Below are 20,857 nucleotides of genomic sequence, written 5' to 3' on the forward strand. Positions count from 1 at the left end.
AAAGGAGGAAAGAAGGAACAGGGAAGCAAAGAGAAGAAACGAATTTTTCATTTTCTCTTGCCAGGAATATAAGATGCTAAGTAATCTTCCTAAGTAATCTCCTCCAGCTTTTTCTAGTTTGATCAATAATTATTAGTACATGTTAGGAAAACAAATAGAATTTTTGTTCTCAAGCGAGGTATAATCTAAATTTTGTATGTACACAAAAATGTTAAATATCTGTAATAAACATGGTATAATCAATTTTTTTACATAAAATTATATTGTATAGGCTATTGTTATTTAAACATTTTAAATTGGATGAAGAAAAAAAATGACGCAAATAAAACGTAGGACATTTTAATTAAAGAGACTAATATAGAGATTTATCTACTTAACTGTGATTAAATCATCTCCACTTAACGCTCTACCTCTTCTATTAATTATGCTTCGTTAAACTATGATTACAGAGGATGGGTTTTTTGATAAAATGACATTCTGACAAATATATATAGATCGATATATATAGATATAGATAGACAAATATATAGATTCTTACAACAGTAGTTATGAATGAACAGTAGTTATTGTATCAATTCCGTTCTTCAGAAGCTTCATTTGTGAAAAGACAATTCGCCAGAATATGGATTCACTGTAGTTATAGCTATAGGATTTCAATCTAGTTGACAGACTTGCTTTACGTAGAGAATATCTGTCTCTTGTTCTACCTTATCGCGATTCTCTCCTCATCTTATACGCTTTGTCGAGCAAAGTAATATTGGCATATATCTCGGCTCGGGTTACAATCATTAGTTTCCGCCTAAACGGTTAGAATCACATAGCTCGCGCTCTACTCTCGTTTATTCAACATTCAGGCCATATGGTCGCATGCGACGAGTTTTATGTTAATTCCGACCGATTACAATACCTTTCTTTCGTTTACAAGGAACGACGAGACTGGCAGTTGCGTGATTTCCAATGCAAAAGCCGCGATATCTGCACGATAACCTAACCTCAACCGATTTTGTTGTACTATTCTTACGTGGACTTCGTTTGTACCACTTTCGTAACAAAAATAGAATACGTAGAACACAGCATTCCGTTATGCGATATTGTCGATTCCTAACATCCGAAAAATCAGAGATAATTATTTCCCTACAGTTGTACATTTGTGTGAAAAATTACGAACGTAAAGTTGTTTGGTGCATGCACAGTCCTCCCCTCCGCTGCATTTGCGTGGACATGCTAGAAAGATTCACTTTTCCACGGTGAAACTGTATGTATTATAATTTCATTTTTACAAAGGTCGAACATCCTACTATGCATAAATTTAATATTAATATAAGCAGGTTTCGTGTTAAGTATTACATCTGACGTATAAGCACACGTGTGTACGAGCCTTGGTTTTAAATGTCTTATAGTAGACACCGAAAAGATTATTCAGTTGGATATCTGACTCAATATCAATATTTTACTAGGAGATAACATGTTAAGAACACGTTGGTGGATGGCATGGGAGATGATGAATGAAGACAGGCATGGGAGATGATGAATGAAGACATACTTCTGTGAGATACATAAAATAGTAGTCAGAACGTATTTTGGCGCTTGGGGACAGCAACAGCTTTTTTTTTTTTTTTTATTTATTTGTTGGAATTACAATCAATTCTCGCGTTGAGAATTTTCAGTAATTTTTCTGGCGTGGCGCAGTGACATGGCTGTTTATTTACAATAAGTTAATACTTATTATAGATAGGTATAATTTATAAGTATTATAAGTAAGTGCATTAGCTTAATTTGGATAATTAAATGAATCTAACGTTTAGGTCTAGCGGGTAGTGCCTCTTCAGCCTGCGAATCTGGTCCGTCGTATCGAGTAGTCCAGTGATTAGGGGGTTTCGGTGTTTCTTGACTCTTTTGCTATATCTGTCGCTATATTTTGCTATTTCCTCTTTGACTGTAGGTATCTTGAGGTCGCGATGGATGGTTTCGTTGGTAACATACCAAGGTGCGTCTATTAAGGCTCTTAGCGTTTTCGATTGGAATCGTTGTAGTATTTCGATGTTGGAGTTACTTGCTGTTCCCCATCGCTTCCTATATCCCTATATTCCGTACTTGCTTCGCTTGGTACTTTTATAATTTTCGCAGTTACAATAAAAAATTTAATTCTTAACAGATTAAAGATTTAACCTCTTGCTTTATAGTGTACAATAATTTTTTTTTTTTTTTTTTTTTTTTTTTTTTTTTTTTTTTTTTTTTTTTTTTTTTTTTTTTTTTTTTTGTATAGGTTATGTGATCCATAGTTTGAGTAAGCAGCACACACACACACACACACACACACACACACACACACACACACACACACACACACACACACACACACACACACACACACACACACACACATTTACGTGACAAGCTTTCATTTCAATCTATATTTAAGATTAATATTTTATCAGTTTCTGTTCGTAACAACATCGAAGTAGTCAATAAGTTTGAGGAGTATAATTAAGGAAGCTATGAAGCAAGAGGTTAAGAACAAATTCTGAAAGAGGTTATGTACAACTCAGTAGTACTGCTTTACATTACTTTGCGAATTACTTTTCAAGCATAAAAATAGTTTAACAGCCACTTATAGTTACTTCCTTACCATTACATTCATTAAATTCGTTTGATTATGTAAACTAAATAACCACGCTGACCAGCCTCTTATTTAAAATAGAATTATTTTGTCATATATCCAACAGTTTACTTTCTCTTCGTAAATATTATTAATAATTTTATCAATTTCGTATACTTCCATCCTTCGTATAAGTGACAATAAATCAGAAGAGCTTCATAGCAATATTGAACAACATACAGTCAACTACAGCACCATTAGATACATCCACCATACAGTCAACTACAACACCATTAGATAACAGCAATACAATAGATTATTATTTTCTACGTGTCATTGATTCATCATCATCATTTTCCATTTTTTTAGCATATGTAAAAACGTATCTGACGTAATCTTACCTCGCTCTTTGAGTACAAAAATCCATTCAAATGAAACAAAGGGAAAAGAAATAAGAAAACAAACACTCACATACGAATCTTCATTACATAACTGTATGTACTCCTCGAGGTATAATTACTCAGACACGTTACAGCGTACCTTCTTCGTTCCCTGATGGCTGATGTTGATCGTTGACGTTTATAGTGAAAGAATTTCGTCAACGGCGCCATCTGGATCCCTGTTGAAAAATTAAACTAGCCGCAACAGCACCATTAAGCTCATCACCCAGAGTAGCTTTTGTTGCTGAGTCGTGGAGGAATTATTATCATCAACGACATAAACTTTACCAGTTCCGGTAACGTTCTTCAGATGGTCCAGGCATTCGAACTCGCAACATCGCTTTCCAAGACGAAATTTTTTGCATGTCTGTAGTAAAAAGAAATCGATCAATTGTACAGATCAATCGTCACTCGACTGCTCGAGAATTCAGATCATCCAGAGAATAGAATAGAGACGTGGAAAAATGTAGTGCGATCATCGCAGTGGGAGGAAATAGGGGGATAGGGACCAAATGAATGAACGAGATGTTAAGGACAACTGACGATAACTTCTTCTTTTGTCGGGAATTGCATGTTTGTGAATGGTTTGTGGGTGGTTAGGTGGAGAGAATTGAAGAGTTTGGAGGTGACTGGAAGAGTGTTTTGGGCAAGGTAGATTGCAGAATGGTTGCGGTAGCATTGTGTTAATTATGGGTTTGTACATGTAATCTTTGTATGTATCACTACATACAACCTAACGTATATTTTTAATAATACATCAGAGTTTTAGTTATTTCATAGCTATGAATTTTATACTCTATAATCTTGACGTTTTATTTCACAGAAGCGTTTGAATATCCATAAAAATTAAATGAACCAATGTATTCATTATCTTATAGAGAAGATATATTATTTTTAATTATGTTCCAATTATTTATCATGATCCTGATTTCCTTATTCTGAAAATTTGAAAGGAAGTTTTGTAGTTTGATACTTTCAGCGACAAAGGGTCAATATTGCTTTAGTATATTTCGTCACATATACATGTATATCTATATGAATTGAGGACTGCTTCTATTTCTATGATAAGAGTATTACGGTGTTAAGCTCATATGTTTCTGTTTCTCCACTCGCGCTGCGCCATAATATCCTTTGATATTTCCGATCCTCTGGTCGTACGAGGAATTGCCGATACATTTTCTCGATGTCGCCAGTGAGTACGTACTGATGAGCGCGGAATCTAATTAATATACAAAATAAATTGTGAATTGATTCGAGAATATAGGATTTCCCCATTTTCATGATTATCGTGATTTTTGTATAAATATATTTTTTAAGATACTAATAATTAGGTACTTATAAATTAGTATTATCAATTATTTTGCATTTATAATTCCGCCTCTAGTATAAGTGTTAATTGAAAACTAACTTTATGTTTCAAAAAGTACTAGCAAAGTCGTTGAGTAACAAGCCACTGATGCTAACACAAATAGCATTGTCGTAATTAAATATTTCTAAATATTCATTTTTCATTTTGAACCTGTAGAAACAATTTATTATATATACTATTAGCTAAGTAATTGCATATTTAATTAAGTCGAAATATAAAACTTAGTTATTTTAATAATTTAAAAAATAAAAAACTGACAAACATTTCAATTTAATTTATGGTTGGAACAAAAGACAGTTATTCTTCATTAATTGAAATATTGCAATGCAGAGTACTTTCCAAAATACGCCGAGAGTATTCCTGATGGTGAAACGAGCGTTGCTTCATCGAACGCAGCTAAAGAAAACAACATCTATGTAGTTGGTGGTACGATGCCTGAAATAGAGGGCGCTAAATTGTACAATACCTGTACTATTTGGGGTCCCGATGGAACTTTGATAGCAAAACACCGAAAGGTAAGTAATATATTCCTTTATGGCTTTGAATTTGAAAATATTGGGGTGAAGAAAGTGACTCTATCTAGGAATAATTTAGGAATATACATATGTACATACGTATACTATAACCAATTCTATAATTTACGGTTTATAAAATACGTTATGATACGGGAAACGCCCATTTTTGTTGTAATGTGTTTGTTGTTGTATAAATTTTTCACATACTTAAAATATTATTATACTTATTTTTTCTCCTTTTTAAACATTATTAAATGATAAGATTTTTTAACAAAAGAAAGTGATAAAAACGCTGTCAGTTATTAAATAAAAAATAATTAAAGTTTAGGAGTTGGTAACTTTGATATTAAATTACAAAAGTTGCAGCAATAGAATTAGCGACCACATTTTTATGTTATTAGGTACATCTATTCGACATCGACATTCCTAATAAGATTACTTTTCGAGAGAGTGATTCACTCAGTCCTGGTAACTCCCTAACGACGTTCGATGTGAAGGGCTGCAAAATAGGTATTGGCATTTGCTATGATATTAGATTCGAGGAAATGGCACGCATTTATCGGAACAAAGGTACAGTAACTTAATCGATCAATACTTAACTAGCAAAAAATTAAATATCTTTCTTAAATATATTCTATATAAAATTAATATAATCTGTAACTCTGTATAAAAAGAAGCTTAATTTAAAAAACCAGTATATTTGCTGAAAATGAAACAAATAAAAGAATTAAAAGCACAATAAGAGGACTGTCCTCGCATATTCAGAAATGATGGAATGTGAACCGTGCAACTACGAAGTTAATTGGTATTCGGTGGCTTCATATTTCCTGCTTCTCTGGGTTAGGTTGCCAAATGCTGATATATCCAGCGGCATTCAATATGACCACTGGACCACTGCACTGGTCATTACTTCAGCGTTTCAGAGCGAATGATAATCAATTATACGTTGCCTGCATATCACCGGCTCGTGTTCCTTAAGCAAGTTACGTCGCATGGGGACATACACAGTTGACCAATCCCTGGGGAAAGATTCTTTACGATTTGGAAACTCAAGAGAATATGGCAGTCACCGATATCGGTAATTTACAGCTTAAAATTAAAAGCGAGAGATCCATGATGTAATTAATTTTTAGTCTCGTTAATTTATCGATTTAGCCATCTTCCTCTGTATTTGTTGAATTTATTAGTAAGCATTACTTATTACTTCGTATGTTTCTTTTTTCTATCAGATCTAAAAGTTGTTGAGGAAGTAAGACAAGACGAAATTTTTTGCATGTCTGTAGTAAAAAGAAATCGAATCTGGTCCGTCGTATCGAGTAGTCCAGTGATTAGGGGGTTTCGGTGTTTGTTGACTCTTTTGCTATATCTGTCGCTATATTTTGCTATTTCCTCTTTGACTGTAGGTATCTTGAGGTCGCGATGGATGGTTTCGTTGGTAACATACCAAGGTGCGTCTATTAAGGCTCTTAGCGTTTTCGATTGGAATCGTTGTAGTATTTCGATGTTGGAGTTACTTGGACAGCAACAGCTGGTGATACTGTCATACACCTCCATTTATAAACTTTCGAAAATCGATGTGACCTTCAAACTTTAGTGTATTCTGTTTCACAGCACAAAATGTTTCCGAAACGTACGTTTATTGTTACAATAAACTTGACTAGTGGCTCTGAAATACTATCCTTGAAAAAACAATGGGGAAATTGGAGCAAAAGCAGAAGGAAATAAACAAAGACCTTGTTGGTTCGTAAAAATAAAATATGCTACAGGAAAAACTTTTTCCAACGGATTGAGATGCGACAAGCTTTAAAAGCTATGACGCGAATCGAGCGTTTGTCTACAAGAGCGCATTTTCGGTGGATATATATGTCGGAATGACATTGGGGATAGGGTTGTCGGTGTTTGAGGAGTCTTCATTGAAGGTAGCCATCGTTGCGGTGTAACGAAGATACGATTTATTGACACAGGTATGAATAACACAGGTTTGACAATCTACCACGGCGGTGAGACGTCCGCGACACTAGTGACAATGGTCTCCGGTTCGATAACGAATCCGCGGCCAACGGGATGACAGATGGGCGTTCTCGCTGAATCTAAGTCTGATTCGTAAAAATAATTGCTGAGCGTAAAGACGTTACTCTTTGGTCGACGGGAGCGCGTAAAAGAATGCCCGTCCCGTCCCGATGATGCCACAGAGGAAAACTATAATGGGGTGTGTCTAAGGACACGAGATCATCGGATTCGTCGAGGAAAGCCTTCGTTTAGGAAGTAAGGGAAATTGACGTTGCTGCTAATTGGTCAATCTCCATATCGGTGGTTAGAAAAAGATGGTAGCCGCCCTCGAGGGAAAGTTGCTAGTGGGAGACGTCGCTCGTTGAAAAATATGTCTCCCCTATCTTCCCGTAGTTGGGACAAAGACTGTTTGTCTGTTTGAAGGACTTTAGTTAACTAAACCTTAAGATTTATAACGGGCCCTCGGGCTAGCCGAACATGTACTGCGGAGACGCATCGACATCTGGCAATCATCTTACTCGAAGAATAGGGTCTGCGTGTGGCGAGCCACGGGACAGAAACCGTGGGAATGTTTACTGTCGCGTGTCGCCACGAATATTTCTTTTAAGGAGAGCTATAGAATTACTCCATACCTTTGTTAGGCAAAGCGTTCATCCCTTGACCGCGGCTACGTTGGGCGACAGACTGTCACCTCGAGCCAAAGCTCACCGTCACTAATCTCGAACAATTACAATCGGATTGAATAACTACAATAGTTTAGTTACAGTTATAGTAGACTTTAGATTGCAATGTTGCGGGGCTATCCAAAGGTTCCGGTGTCCTTTCATCTCCGACATATAGATATACATGTATATGTGACGAAATATACTAAAGCAATATTGACCCTTTGTCGCTGAAAGTATCAAACTACAAAACTTCCTTTCAAATTTTCAGAATAAGGAAATCAGGATCATGATAAATAATTGGAACATAATTAAAAATAATATATCTTCTCTATAAGATAATGAATACATTGGTTCATTTAATTTTTATGGATATTCAAACGCTTCTGTGAAATAAAACGTCAAGATTATAGAGTATAAAATTCATAGCTATGAAATAACTAAAACTCTGATGTATTATTAAAAATATACGTTAGGTTGTATGTAGTGATACATACAAAGATTACATGTACAAACCCATAATTAACACAATGCTACCGCAACCATTCTGCAATCTACCTTGCCCAAAACACTCTTCCAGTCACCTCCAAACTCTTCAATTCTCTCCACCTAACCACCCACAAACCATTCACAAACATGCAATTCCCGACAAAAGAAGAACTTATCGTCAGTTGTCCTTAACATCTCGTTCATTCATTTGGTCCCTATCCCCCTATTTCCTCCCACTGCGATGATCGCACTACATTTTTCCACGTCTCTATTCTATTCTCTGGATGATCTGAATTCTCGAGCAGTCGAGTGACGATTGATCTGTACAATTGATCGATTTCTTTTTACTACAGACATGCAAGAAATTCCGTGTTGGAGAGCGATATTGCGAGTTCGAGTGCCTGGACCATCTGAAGAACGTTACCAGAACTGGTATAGTTTATGTCGTTGATGATAAGAATTCCTCCACGACTCAGCAACAAGAGCTACTCTGGGTGATGAGCTTAATGGTGCTGTTGCGGCTATTTTAATTTTTCAACAAGGATCCAGATGGCGCCGTTGACGAAATTCTTTCATTATAAACGTCAACGATCAACATCAGCCATCAGGGAACGAAGAAGGTACGCTGTAACGTGTCTGAGTAATTATACCTCGAGGAGTACATACAGTTATGTAATGAAGATTCATATGTGAGTGTTTGTTTTCTTATTTCTTTTCCCTTTGTTTCATTTGAATGGATTTTTTTACTCAAAGAGCGAGGTAAGATTACGTCAGATACGTTTTTACATATGCTAAAAAAATGGAAAATGATGATGATGAATCAATGACACGTAGAAAATTATAATCTATTGTATTGCTGTTATCTAATGGTGTTGTAGTTGACTGTATGGTGGATGTATCTAATGGTGTTGTAGTTGACTGTATGTTGTTCAATATTGCTATGAAACTCTTCTGATTCATTGTCACTTATACGAAGGATGGAAGTATGCGAATTGGGAGAAGTCAGGTTGAGAGATGCAAGATTTATACGCTCGTTCTGTCAGTTATCCCAGTGTCTGTTACGCGATAGAAAATGAACGAACTGAATAATAAATGCATTATCGGCATGAAGATTGCTTGATGTAGGCCACCGCTTTTTTTCTATCCTTCCGATACCATTTTTCTTTTTTTTCTTTTTTTGCGAAACACTTTGCTAGTCGTGAGAAGCAGCAATTCCCTTCTGCGAATCAATTACGGTTCACGAGAAATTGTATTATAGCCTGGAACGTATTCAAATTATCTTCAATTATTCTCGGCTGTTTCCATTTCCATTCGTCTCTTACGTAAGTACTCGTTTGATGTACGTACATAGTGAGACAATAATCGTTAACACCTTTAATGTCTTCAGTATTATAGAATAAGACGCGAAAATACGTTGAAACCTGACTTTTAGATTCGCGAGACTCTATAAGGCTTCGAAAGTCTCTTGTTTCAGGCCGAATAAAAAATTGTAGATGAAGAATTACATTGCGAGGTCTGTTAAGGAAAATTTTAAATCGTATCGTTGTAATAGGATTATTTCAGAGAGGGAAATTACGTGTTGCGTGCGAAGCCACGAGCTTTCTTTCAGGCTAATATACATAATTGTCCTATCGAACTTTCCATCTAAACCGTTGCGCTCACACGTGGATTTTGCATTTCAATTTTCTTACTTACAGTCCAGTCCAGTGAGACCAAGTTAAATTTTTCAGCCCTCCGAGGTAGAATATGTTTTATAGAGAGACGTACAACGCCATGAAGGGGAGACAGATCAATAAATTGGGTTATCTTTAAATTACTGACAATCATTTCATCGACGCGGTTTCACCGACACCGAGTCCCCCGGCAACGTCTGTCAAAGCTTATTTACCGATACACTGAAATCAACCACAATCATTTTACCGACCTCTTCCTTTGCTGACAGTTATTATACTCGCTGTCATATGTTATCGTTGATTATACATCTTTATTTACAAATTCGTTCCTGTGTATAACGAAACAAAGGAAGAAACGAAAATGATACGTTTCATGACGCATTGTTAAATTATTAATTAACGAGAGTTACATATCTACATGAATGCTTTGAAATGTCAGTTATAATTCATGAAAATGGATACAAGCCATTTTACTATACATAAATAGAATTATAAAGACATGTTACGTACTAATGCTTTTACGAAATATATTTCTGTATACGTTTGACGTTTCTGTATTATTCCTTATGTGCTTTCTGCTCTTGTGTTTAGCTCGTCAGAAGTAAAAATACGTTAAGCGAATCAGCTAATCTATTCGAGCGTTTCAACGGCTCAGTCTTCTCTTATGCAACTACCAAAAGAGAAGATAAGTCTTTGGTTATACAACATTTCATAACGTCCAAAGTAACGGGGCACTAATTAGTTGCAACTTTAAGACAGACCAGATATCAGTCATCGTCCGTAAATACATTTATTACGATCGTTTAAAGTTTAAAGAAACACCGTTATAAAGTCGTAATACGAGACAAAGCGAAGAGAAAGTAAACTGTTGGATATATGACAAAATAATTCTATTTTAAATAAGAGACTGGTCAGCGTGGTTATTTTGTTTACAAAATCAAACGAATTTAATGAATGTAATGGTAAGGAAGTAACTATAAGTGGCTGTTAAACTATTTTTATGCTTGAAAAGTAATTCGCAAAGTAATGTAAAGCAGTACTACTGAGTTGTACATAACCTCTTTCAGAATTTGTTCTTAACCTCTTGCTTCATAACTTCCTTAATTATACTCTTCAAACTTATTGACTACTTCGATGTTGTTACGAACAGAAACTGATAAAATATTAATCTTAAATATATATATATATGTACTACTTACTCAAACTATGGATCACATAACCTATACAAAAAAAAAAAAAAAAAAAAAAAATTATTGTACACTATAAAGCAAGAGGTTAAATCTTTAATCTGTTAAGAATTAAATTTTTTATTGTAACTGCGAAAATTATAAAAGTACCAAGCGAAGCAAGTACGGAATATATGCGGAATATGAATCGCTCAACTAACCAAAGAGCGGCTCAGTGACAAAATTAGTAAAGTAAAGACCACAAATATTACAACATTATATTCTACCACAAAATAATTCTCTATACAAAAAAGGTACACAACGAATCGATTTTTCACAACGATAAGAGTCAACAGAACCAATCAAGACCAGACGAGACTCTCATAAGACAACGATATCAGAGGGATCAAATCAGCGACTTCAATCTATGTTACAGAGTATAGTTATCAAGAAAAATTGCTCTTTTCATGAAAAGTATGGTAATGATACTCTTATAACACATTGTATATCTGGCAGTCGGATGTGCCCGTGGCCATCGGAAATGTAAAGACGACGCTTTTAGAAAGTGATAGCGCCATCGCGTATTAAAAACGCGTTAGAAGAAGGACGGTTTCGCTATCCAAGGCGAATCGAAAAGTGTGCGTGTTGCGAGAATCAGAGTTGATCGAGACGTCGAAGCATAGAGTCGTTAGAATTGAGTTGCGAGTGTTGTCGAGTGTTAGAGTTGCTAGTGAGAGAGAGAGAGAGAGAGAGAGAGAGAGAGAGAGAGAGAGAGAGAGTTACCAAATAGTTGTCAAGTTATTTGTTGTAAATACGAGCGTTGCATTTAGTTTTCCTGTTAATCAAACATCGTTTCTCTGTCTAACTAATATCTGTATTTTCAATCCATTATTAATATATTCCGATATTACAAGTGGGGGCTCGTCCGGGATTGAATAAGACAGAGAAACGATACGATTTAACGGAGCTATTTCTGCGGGAGTAGAAAAGAATAGAATAAAATGGCAAACGTTGAAGACGAACGATTGTCGGGTGAAGAGGATTTGACGCTGGAGGAGCTGAGGAGTAAGCTCGCACAGATGAATCTGCCTATATCCGGTGCGAGATCAGTGCTGGTTGCCAGGTTGAACAGAGCGTGCAAACCTGGTCGATCTACTCCTAAGGATTCGAAGCGTGGCGAAGAACCAACAAACCAGCGAGATCTAAGAAGCAAGCAGAGAGCCGAACGCAGTCAAGAGGGAGAGGAAGACCTCGAGAAGCTGAGGACGAAAGAGCTGAGAGCGCGTCTCGTTAGCTTGGGGTTGAAGGTAACGGGAAGAAAATCCGAACTACGCGCGCGGCTACAGGCGGCCCTAGAAGGAGACGATGTATCGTCGGAAGAAGAGAGCTCCGACGAAAGTGAAGGCGAGGACGATAAACAAGGCGCGCGAGAATACAGGAGAGGCACGCGAGCGGTGTATCAGGACCGCGATGAGTAGCAGCAGAAGGTATGCGTCGGTTCGATGTTGAGTCTTAAAGACGTGGAAGACTCATTAGAGAAATTCAGCGGGGATGATCTGCTGAGGGTAAATCAGTGGGTGGAAGACTTCGAGGAAATGGCAGAAGTGTGGGGTTGGTCAGACGCCCACATGGTGGCCTATGCTAAGAAATTACTCGCAGGCTCCGCTCAGGCCTTCGTACGACAAAAACGATGCGCGAAGTCCTGGGCAAAGCTAAAAAAGGCGTTGAGGAATGAGTTTGAAAATGTAGTAAGCGACCAACAGATACATGGCGAGTTATCCCATAGAAAGAAGAAAGCAGATGAGAGTCTGCAACAATATATGTATCACATGTGCGGGATTGCAAAACAAGGAAGGGTTGATACGCAATCCTTGATAGACTACATTATTCAAGGCATTCCCGACGAGGTCGCGAACAAGACTGTGCTATACGGAGCCAGGAATATCGAGCAATTAAAAGAGCGTTTCAGGCGCTACGAAGCGATAAAAAGAGATATGGAGATGAGGACGAAATTTGAGGAGCCGAAGAGTAACAGGGTAAAGCCGGTGGCGAAGCTGTCCGAAACCGAGAGGAACAAGGAACCCGGTCGATCTGGAGATGCGAGGAAGACGCGATGCTACAATTGCTTCAAATGTAGGGAGTACGGACACATCGCATCAAGTTGCGACAATTTGGGTGAGCCCTCAAAAAAAGTTTACAGCGTGTTTCGGTCGTTACAAACAAGGCGTGGTAAGGATGTTAAGATGGAAAATTTCAAATTGAGCGCGTTGATAGACACCGGTAGTGAGCTGACTCTAATGCGAGCAGATCAGCATGTGAAAATCGGAGCGCCCAGATTAAGTCGGGAAATCGTTGGATTTGGCGGTGTCGGTTCCGGAAGGAATTTTACGCTCGGGAAATTTTCCACGAACATTATTATAGACAATGAGTCGTACTGTATAACCATACACGTAGTTCCAGACACAGTGATGCAACATTCGCTTATTATTGGCGCAGACTTTTTGGATACTGTTGAAATAAGTATAAAAGGGGGAGAATCTTTTATTAGTAGAATAAAGGACGAAAATCCCGATGAGTGTCCGGAAGTCCTCAAGATAGATGTAGAGACACAGGCGAGTGAGATAGATTTGTCACACGTTAAGGACATGCAACATAGGCTAAAAAGAGATTTGAAGAGAACCAAAGCATTGCTAAGAGACGCTCAAACGATGCTGGAGAGATCGAAAGGTGACTCGACGGGTAAAGCAGCTTTACGACAGCTGAAGAACCAGTTAGAAGATGCAGAATGCGCTAGAGCAGTTGCAGTTAAAGCGAAACAGGCACCGGAGCAAGAACCGAATGAGACGCAGGCTTCGTTGCAGGAAGTACTGCGGCAACGTTCCGAAGCAGAAGATCGTGTTAATGTAGCTAGTCGCGAACGAACTGAGCTACTGTCGCAATTGGAAGAAAATAAAGAAGAGTTAGCAGAAGTTTTGAAGAAGTATCGGGCAGCTGTGCAGCAAGTGTCGGAGGAACGGAGAATAGTGGCAAGACACGTGGTGATTGGTAAAGTGGACCACGAGATGGTGTCCTCGTCGGATTCTTGCGGCCAGCAGGAGGACTTAGCGAACATCACGAGGAGGAAGAATCTGGCTAAACAACAGCAACAGGATGTTGTTGATGATATTTGCGAATTTACTGAGAAGGATAGCGTTGCGGGTGCGAGGGTTGTTTCAAGTTTTCGGATAGACTCGAAGAGAGTGAATGCAAGGCGAACGAAAAGACAAGGGAAGTCGCACGTGCGGAATCCCTCCAATAATATCGATATACAGAGGATGTGGATGACGAGGACGACGATGGGATTGTCGAGGACACGATGAACGTGAAGACCTTCGAAAAAGAAGAGATCATAGTCTCGGTAGATGGTAAGTTGTTAACGTCTTCCATGTACGAACCGAGCCTACGAAAATGTCACGATGCTGCCACGACGATCAAAGCCCCTGACAAGAGTGAAATGGGTAAACAAACAACGGAGAGGAAGATAGAGGAAGAGCGAAAGAGGAGCAGTAGCATCGAGGACGAACAGGCCGCGGTGTTCCAAGAGGAACGAGATCAGCTGCGTGCGGACGCAAAGAGACGGATTGAGGAGATCCAAATCCGAAACAAGCGGGCGTATAACAGGAGACGCAAGAAGGCGACAGCATACAGGACGGGAGATCTAGTGGCAATCGAGAGGATGCAGAGGGGTCCCGGGCTAAAGCTGCATCCGAAGTTTCTTGGACCGTATCGGGTGATAAAAGTCCTGCGAAATGACCGATGCATAGTGCAGCGAGAGGGGGAGCACGAAGGGCCACGTACAACTTCCACGGCAGCCGATCACATGAAATGGTGGAATGCTGACGATAGTGATGTAAGTGCGAGCGGCGATGATGAGCACATCTGAGGGCAGATGTGATTGTCAGGAAAGGCCGATTGTAATATCGTAGAATAGCTTTGATTGGAGATCGGCTGAAAATAGAAAAACCGTGTACGTCGTGTTTCTGTGGTTCGTTTACATTTAAGAGTGCCTACGTGACTAAAGGCACGTAGTTGGTAGTTCTTACATAGGTATGAGGGAAACAATAGACAACGTTAGAAGAAGGACGGTTTCGCTATTCAAGGCGAATCGAAAAGTGTGCGTGTTGCGAGAATCAGAGTTGATCGAGACGTCGAAGCATAGAGTCGTTAGAATTGAGTTGCGAGTGTTGTCGAGTGTTAGAGTTGCTAGTGAGAGAGAGAGAGAGAGAGAGAGAGAGAGAGAGAGAGAGAGAGAGAGAGTTAGCAAATAGTTGTCAAGTTATTTGTTGTAAATACGAGCGTTGCATTTAGTTTTCCTGTTAATCAAACATCGTTTCTCTGTCTAACTAATATCTGTATTTTCAATCCATTATTAATAAATTATAATTAATCGAACAAAATTACACCTTTAATATATTCCGATATTACATTACCGTGATGTAATATTTATCATGCTTATTTTGTACGTAAAACGAATCGTTGGAATATTCCCGAAGCTAACGAAGCATTTCCCAAAAGTTAAACCGAAGAGATTAACGCGAATAGTTAAGTGAAATTTTTCCATTAACTTGCTGACCAACCGGCAAATAAAAAATCATAAAAATTGTTTCAATGTGTTGAGGTCACGCATAACTTCTTTTTTCATTGACGATTACCAAACAGGTAAAATTTCGAAATTGTACGAAGGCCACGTGACCAGATCGTATTGGAATTTGAAGTGCATGGAAAAAGACAACTCGAAGTACAAACCTTGAGCTGTACTACTCGAAGTACAAACGTGAACTAATGGATGCAGAAAAGCAATTAACGCCAAACATCCGAACAGCATCTTGGAGCCCGTCATTGTTCTGAAATAAAAGAAGTGACGAATTAAAAAGACGCAGGACTAATAATAATAAAGGAAACTTAGTTCGTATTATAAATTGAATTTACATCAGAAAAGAAGCACGATCAAGCGAAACAGATCGTAGAAATGACAAATATCATCGATATACGTTTCAGTGTAATTTCACTTTTGAAAATTATTTAGTTTAATACGATCGTATTCATCGCTCCGAAACTTTCATTGTGCTGCAATTTGTGCTGCGTCTTTTTAATTTCTCTATCTTTCTGTGTTTTCGGAAAAATTACTTGAAAGATTAAGAATTGCTTGCCTTATTTTATTTTCGATTAGTTAGGATTTGATTATTCCAGGTAAGGTTTATTATTTATAACAGGTTTTATCACTTGTTTATTATTTAGGAGTTTGTTATTTTAGGATTAGTACCTTTTAGGATTTCTTATCCTTCGAGTTTCTGTTTCAGATATCTAGGTCTATTTCAAGATGTTTTATTACATTAGGATTATTTATTCGATTAAGATAATTTAAGAGTTTCACAATGTACAAAGAAATAATCGCGTGAAATTTAGATTTATGCTTTAAACGTATTAAACACGCGGTAATTTCAATGTCTATAGCCTCGAACGTGTTCTGATTAGTTGTGTCATTGTCTGTGACATTGAAATCACAAAAATCCATTGCAAGTGTGCTGTCATGCAATGTGGATGTAATTGGGTTTTTTGGGGTTAGGTTGGGGTTAGGTTGTATCATCTGATTTGTACAGTACTATTTTAACGCAAGGACAGGAAAGTTATTATATATTTCCCGTCCATTATTTGAATCGTTGTGAAGTGTAACGAATTATATTCGATTCGAGGAGATGTTAATGAATTAGCCATTTCATATGTAATTACATGGAAATAAAAATCATTGCAAAAGTAATTGATCTAATGACAACGGAATTTCCAATATTTTTTTGTTTCGTCACGTCTTTTTCGTAATATATCTTTTATAGGTACGTGATTTATTAATCGTTCGAATGGAAATAATTATTCGTATAATATTCAAACGATTCTAGCCATAAAATAAATTAAAACGATACCTGTCAATGATATGCAATCTGCGTATGACGTCAACCTCGATCTATGCTTATACAAGAAATTTTATCAATCAATGACTAGATATACAATAATCAAATATTATAAAATTTCCTGAAAACCTTTAGGTGTTAATATCTTTAATATTTGCAAGTTATTGTTTAGCGCTAATTAGTTAGAATGTAACAAGTGGTGTACCAGAATTGAGATAATTAAGCCACACGAACAATCTTATTTAGATCTTTTTAATTTTTTAATTCTCTTTTGCTCTAATACTTCGTAAAATTAATCTTCATTAGCTACTACACTTCATAGAATAACAAGAGATAATTTTTCTTATATAACGTTTCATTCATAAAATCTATCATTAAAGTATATCTTCATAAAAATATCATTCCATACTAACGGTATATTTGGCGTCATACGAGATAACAGTTACCAGTGATGACATATGTAACTTTATAAAGATATCTCGTTTTATTATATATTAAAAGAATGTACTCATTGCTGCTATATTTCAGATGAAAAAAAGGCGGCAACGATTTTACAGTAAAATCGTTCGTTTACAACTGATTCATTTACATTTCATGATAATACTGTGCATTCTGAATATGCTATGATTTGGTTTAAAATAATAAATAGTCCATTCTTGCATACTATTGCTCCAGCTTTACTTGTATTTTCGATATTGGTATAAATAGAAAGACAATTAATGTCGTTCGAGTCTATTTTCGGATCATTTATATTACGTTTAATCCATATAGTTATCATATGAGACATAGTATCGTAAAATTTGGAAGAATAAAACGTTCGTACAGGAAGTACATTTTATAAGAACTCCAACAAATCTGCGTGTGCACTTAAAATACAAACTGATAGTGATAGTGATTGTTCATAAGTTTATATACATTATCTAATGTCAATCGAAGGTATCAATTCTTTTTCTCCATAAGAGTACTTTTTCATTTATATGTGTTCAAAAATACATGTGTTCAACCGTGAAGCATATGTCACCTACAACGAAAAAGAGTTTTCCTATACTTAATATTTCCTTTATATACCTATGAAAGTCTATTCTTCGCGTAGTATGAAATTATGAATAAATCTGGAATATTGTTCAATCTGAAAAGAAAAATAACTTATTGACATCATTCATTGATACGAGATTCAGAATGTTTGTTTTGTCTTGCAGAAAAAGAAGGCAGCCCTCCCTTTCTTTTAATGTGAAATAGAAAGCGAAAATTTGAAAACAGATTTTTTGGAAATTTACTTGCAAATATCGTTTTCAATATCGTGATTTTCTTCCCAATGGTACTGTACTTTCAAATTTTCCAGTATCCCTCTAAAAACAAAAAGTCGAACCTCGTTATTGTTAACGTAGGCATTACAAGGAAGCGAAGTATTAGAAAGCAGCTCCTTTTTATTATGGATTTCTCTATAATCATGTAAATAAGAAATTCCGGAAATTTTTTCCTCAAGAATTTAATTCTTGTGTTTTGATTGATAATTATTACACTGCATACTAACTTTTCGCATACTGTTCGCGTCTAACAGTTTCCTAATAATAACTACTTCAAAATTACATATGTTCTTGCACGAATTCAAAAGTACGTATGATACAATTACAATTGATTCTAAAATAATAATTATTTAAAGATATTAAGATACTAATTAAACGTTTCACTGTATTTCAAAATCTGGAACAACAAATTTTTATTTATAAAAAATGAAACTGTCTTTATATATTCTTTGTCATGATGCTATTTCTTATTACCGTGTCGACATTTTTTAAAATTCATTTTGTTATCTCTACGCAATAGGAAAATTCATATACTGCTTAATATTTTTTGCATATTATCCATCCACCGCATGATATCTTCTGAAAAATCAAAATATTAATGTTATATTATTACAATGCTTCTTAAATATCAATTTTTGACAAATTTGAAATCCAATATATTTTGCACAATTATTATTTATCAAAAAATTCCAAGTTAGTAACTTTCTTTTCAAATGGCAAATAACATATACTTTGACTTACCTGTAAGTTTTTGTTCCTAATCATCATTTCCTCTTATAGAACATCATTATTGTTCTTATAATTACTACCAGTGTCATAGATATTGTAGTGGCTACAACTGAATTAATAGAAAATGATAAATAACTGTGTATAACACTAACACATAATTGTGTATAACAATGACACATAACTTTTACTTACATATCTGTCGATAAGGGATTACTTACTGTGATATCCTGTTGATGTTTCTTAAGGCACTTGATTAGGTGCGATACGGTATCATTCCTTATGGTATACTGTAGATAAGTATTTTAGAAAATAACAAGAATAAATCTAAATTATTCAGAGGTTCCAGTTTCGGCTTAGACATAAATACAGGACCATTTGCAAAGAAGAAAGGGTGCGTTTCTACAGCCTCGTTATAGTAACCATGAATACCAATCTCTGAATTACTGGTTACTAAACATAAATATCCTATAAAATTTAATATATTTCTTTAATTTTTAATACATACATGAGTTAGTAGTTCTAAATTATGAATCATCCTACCTGTGATATTACGCTTTTCCTTATAATATCATCACTCGAGTGAACAACATTAAGATCATGTAAACCATGTCATCCTATCTTACTGTGAAGATACTTAGTTATGTTATCTAACATTATAAAAATATCATCAAATTCAAGTCCTTTTATTCACATCACATGGCCACGACGATCTGGTTCTTCGTTATATAATGTTCTAAAATTTGTCGTATATATAGGATGTACAAACCGTGATATCAAGGTATCAGTTCTTCCTTCCCAAGGGACAGTTTCATTAAAATTCTGATAGAATTAAAAATTAATTATTAATATTCTAACAATCATATATGTTAAATACGTTATAGTCAACGATATATACCTGAGCGAATGTAGGGGTGATTCCTTGATAATTATAAATGTCATCAGCCCACATCATTGTGCCACTTCTTTGTACTCCAGCCTCTAGATTAACAGCCTAAACAAACATACGAAATTTTATAGAAGCTGTACAAAATATAGTATATATGCGCAATATTGAAGCGTTCAAGGGGATATAAAGGTAATGTACATCACATACACGTGTACTCTCATGCAACAAAATACAATTAGATTTAATAGTATAAGCTCTTTTATTCATCATAATAGATTGGAAATTTAAGTGTCTTACGAGGGTGAGTAAAAAGTTACCCGCTCTGTCGGTGTAGAATTTATTTTAAGCAATTGTCAAAAAAGACATACATCATTTTTTGACATAATCACTCGATTTCTGTATACACTTTGTCCATTTGCCGAAGGACCTTTGTATTTTCTCATTAAAAAATGTTTTGGGCTGAGCTGCGAACCACGAATGCATCGTCGTCTTCACCTTTTCATCAGCTTTTTCGGCATCCATCTCGCACAAACTTTTTAAAATCCAAATCTGTCGTGCACTATTGCATAAGCAGAGCCGTGGCTGATTTGCAAATGATTTGCCACATTATCCAGTGTCACTCGTCTATTCCATAGAGCATAAGTTCATGAGCACGTTCAATGTTGTCATCGTGGATGTGGACGGGCGTCCAGCTGTTTTTTCATAACACTCGTGCGATCTTCTTTGAACTTTTGTGCCCATTCAAACACACTTCGTGACAAAACACTTTCTCCATAATGTGCATTAAATCTTTGATAAATATAGGCATCAAACATAACCTCCGACCACAAGAAACGAATCACAGCATCCTGCACTGTTTTCCTGCAAATCACCATTGCAAAGCGCCATTACTCGCGCAACGGTCACAAACGAATTGACGTAACACAAAGAAACCTGCGCAGCAGCACTGAACAGATATTGACGTCATACGAAGAGTGCAGATGGATCAATACGGTCGACAGAAGTTTTAACTATCTGGAGTGCGGATAAATTTTTACTGAGAGTCGTATAGGAATCTATAATCTGTA

At 36.3% G+C, this 20,857-nt stretch overlaps 1 protein-coding gene and 1 long non-coding RNA gene across 3 annotated transcripts in view; both read right to left on the reverse strand.

Moving 5' to 3' along the window:
- LOC126877110 (venom serine protease Bi-VSP-like) overlaps nt 1–20,857 on the reverse strand; it is a 119,837-nt gene that overhangs the window by 66,939 nt on the left and 32,041 nt on the right. The gene's annotated exons all lie outside the window — the stretch shown is intronic.
- On the reverse strand, nt 19,517–20,244 carry LOC126877122 (uncharacterized). The gene is made up of 3 exons (XR_007694765.1): nt 20,108–20,244; nt 19,800–19,895; nt 19,517–19,723 (listed from the first exon to the last, which is right to left on the reverse strand). It is a non-coding gene; the product is annotated as an uncharacterized LOC126877122 (long non-coding RNA).

Source organism: Bombus huntii, unplaced genomic scaffold (genome assembly GCF_024542735.1).
Source record: "Bombus huntii isolate Logan2020A unplaced genomic scaffold, iyBomHunt1.1 ctg00000122.1, whole genome shotgun sequence".
Lineage (NCBI taxonomy): Eukaryota > Metazoa > Arthropoda > Insecta > Hymenoptera > Apidae > Bombus > Bombus huntii.